Raw genomic sequence first — 3645 nt, 5'->3', positions numbered from 1 at the left:
GCCTTAATTTTGTAAGAAAAAACTTGGGGCACTGTAATTATGATAAATTGATTAACTTCCTTTCCTAAGAGTTTAATTCACGATTGTATTGAAGTGGCGATCCACTATCTAAACAAGTGTAACTCAATTATGATAATAACACTTGCCTCATTCCCCAACTGACGGTAAACGGGTAAATCATACATACATATACAAAGTACGTCAAGTTCCCGTATGTTTTGGCCGAAAGCTCCGCTATAGTTGCTGAGGTTTGGAAATCATTTTCAGCAACATGGTAATGGCATTCAATTTCAATGGTTTGAAACGGGGGAAATGTCTAGGTGAAAGCTTATAAAAGCAAGAGAACCAATAGCGCGCACAAAGAATAAATCCATTTTTACACATGAAATTATGCCTAGTATATTTTCATCTCATATCATACTGTAATAGTCATCTTCATCACTCATCTCCATGAAACACAATATGGCTAATACAAACACGAAGAAAGATGAAAGCTCCATTGCAAAGGGTCCCCAACCAATAACACCAGAATGCTTTAGAATGCTTGGAATGACAATGCTTCCAATAGTTGAGAATCCAGTCAAGAACTTGGCTAAATTCACCTAGCTGCTCCATCATTCATCATACCACAAAACAAAAAGTTGAATGATTAATAACCTTGGCTCAGTATACAATCTTATCTTTTTTCTTTTTAAATTGTTTTTCAATTAATGCTTGAATAATAACAGTTTACCTGCTATTAGATTCAGAAAACACACAAGAACCATTAGACCCCGCAAAGAACAGCAGAGGCAGTGGGAGTAGCACATATGTTATAGCTGCAAGAAAATAAAACACCAAATGTAATAACAAACCAGGAATGTTCGGTCACATTAACATCTCATTCCCTTAAATCTTCAAGAAATAAATACAGAGATGCTTTATCTCACCACTTAGCATCGGCCACCAATTATTATACAAAGTACATGCCTATTACATAACACAGATGCAACTAGGTAAGCAACAATTACTTCGTTACCAATAAGATGTGATGCATTTATTAACAATGAGAAAAACATGGACCAAAATTTGCAAGACAATTCCCCCAGAGACTAAGATTGCCAAAGAGGCAAGTTTTCCCGTGCTTAGGCAAGAACGCAAATATCCTGATAAGTCTGCCATCTCCAACTCATCTCATGTTACACAGAAAAAGGGCTGGAGCAAGAAATCTCATTACCATAATTCTATATGGATATTAAATCAGAAGAAAATACTAAACCAAAACCAATTCTAATTTCTAATAAAGCTGTCATAGATAAGATGAAGGTGTAAACCAACCACACTGATATTCAAAAGTTTGGTTTTATTCTATCACAATGCCTGCTGCATAAGCACAGAGAAAGAAAATCTAGTGATTTGAGATCAGCATCAGGTAAGTCCAATGCAATATTAAAACAATAAAAACAGCAACAGCAGCAGCTATGTAAATTCATGACATAATGAAGAGAACAAAGGCCATATTTTTTATGAGATAGATAAAATACAATATGATTTCAAACCTAATTCACCTAATAGACATTACATTGTTTCAATCACAATTTGCCATACAAGATATCACTTCTCTTTATTATTAAACAAGTGAATGACATTTTCACACCTTTTCACAAACAAGCCTTTGTATATCTGAAATGTTTTAAACATATAATAGTACCTAAAAGTCAAAAACCCAATCCCACATATTATTTTCATTTTCATTTTGAGATCACAGCTATTTTTAGATTATTGGAACTCTAAAACTAGCGATCAACGGTAATACAAATTGAGAATGATTTCATGTTCATGTTCTAGAAATATACAACAATTGAATTATGTAGTGTTGTTGTGATGTAATTAATATGACAAAAACAAAAAGGAGACACTACTTCAGAAACAAAAATATAATTGAATGTCAGTAAAATTTAGATAGTAATTTTGCAGCTATAGTACCACTTGTGTGTGCATGCTAGATTTGTCGAATCCTTTATTTCTCACATAAAATTGACACAAGTTCATTCGTAAGCCATAAGAATATCACTTTAAGAGAATTGAAAATTAATGTATAATATTCAGAAAAACAAATAAGCGAGACTTTGAAGAACAAAATCAAAAGCTTAAAGGACAACTGCACATTTGAATTAAACAAAGAGTACGAAAGCAACTAACGGAGATTAAAACACATAAAGGGGTAATTAACAATAAAATATATCGTATACAAGAGATAGGGTGAAAATTATTCCTAATAGAAAATTAGGTTGCGGCGGCGGGGGAAGCGAGTTGTGCGGCGGCAGGGAAGCGGGTTGCGCGGCGTCAGGGGAAGCTGGTTGCGGCGACAGCTGAAGTGAACGTGAGAGACTGCAGAGGGAGAGGAAGAGAGAATGGCAACGGTGATTGAAAAAGGGAGAAAACCCTAGTAGAACAAATGTCTCACCACTACTTTGAATCTAAAATTAAAGAAAAAAAGAAAAATGTGTAAAAAAAAATAATTAGAAGGGTCACTATCTAATTATTGGTTTTTTCAAAAATAAAAAAAGGGGTTCTTTCTATAATTATTTTAATGTTGGCTAATGATACTCCCACATAAAAGTGGGAGTAAGGAATCCATGACCCTTGTTGAGATAGGACGACTAGCTCCAATTTATTTCTTATTAATACTCTTAAAACCAATCTTATTATTAGATACCTCAAGATTGACCATACATCGTACCATTTTTGTTAATCTTATAAGATATGGTTTGCCTTTTTAGACAAATCGATAACTTAATTATTTCTCAAGTTTTAGCACTTCGGTTCTTCATAAGAAAAGACAAACTTCAATTTAGATGCAAATGATTTTGTATATAGCACTAGTTAATAATAATTATGAAAAATCATAAATTAACCAACTCAGTTTCATGCACTGCACGTAGATGAGATAAAAAATGAAGATATATAACTATGTACCAACAAGAGATTCAGATGAAAACATATCAATTTGTTAAATAAAAGAATCTTGGAACTCATTCCTTGATTGAATGAGAAGAAGTTACAAAATATATGTGCAGAAGATTTAATTGTCTATACTCATATACACATTTTCCTTAGCTAAGTCAGTGTATGTACTCTTATTAATTAAATAAATGAAAGAACAAAAGAATTTGTCATAATGTATCGTATGTATGTTGATCCTAAAAGAGCTTGCTGGCGAATTCATCAACACAAGAAGAAGCAGATTTTGAGGCAAGTTCCCTCAACTGTGATACACTTCTTTCCAATTTCATTACCACCTTCATTTCAAACAGATTTCCATTTTCAAACAGTTTGTAACTCAAGTAATGTTAATTTCATGGCCCCTAAATTGTTTTGAAAAGATAGAAACTGCATAGAAAAATTGATAACCCTAAAAATGGCACAGAAAAATTGAGTCCTAAGCAACAAAATCATAAATCCGAGTATACCTCTTTATCACCATGGAACGTTGCCTGGGAAAACCCGGTGGTTGCTCCGAGAAGAATCTCACGGATGATGATGTTAGACACGGTGGCGAAGAGCTGGAAGAAAACGCCAATGGTGGCCAAAGGAGGAGGAGAAGCGCATAGGAACGAGGGGAAGCTTCGGAAGTGAAATTGGCGGAGGTGTATGAAGCAACGG

At 34.1% G+C, this 3645-nt stretch overlaps 1 pseudogene; it reads right to left on the bottom strand.

Moving 5' to 3' along the window:
* Window positions 1–410: 410 nt before the first annotated feature.
* On the bottom strand, window positions 411–1184 carry LOC110268593 (vacuolar protein sorting-associated protein 55 homolog; annotated as a pseudogene).
* Between the last annotated feature and the right edge of the window lie 2461 nt (window positions 1185–3645).

The sequence above is a fragment of the Arachis ipaensis genome, chromosome B9 (genome assembly GCF_059453495.1).
Source record: "Arachis ipaensis isolate K30076 ecotype BB chromosome B9, ASM5945349v1, whole genome shotgun sequence".
NCBI classification, from domain to species: Eukaryota; Viridiplantae; Streptophyta; class Magnoliopsida; order Fabales; family Fabaceae; genus Arachis; species Arachis ipaensis.
This window is presented reverse-complemented; position numbering and strand designations above follow the sequence as displayed.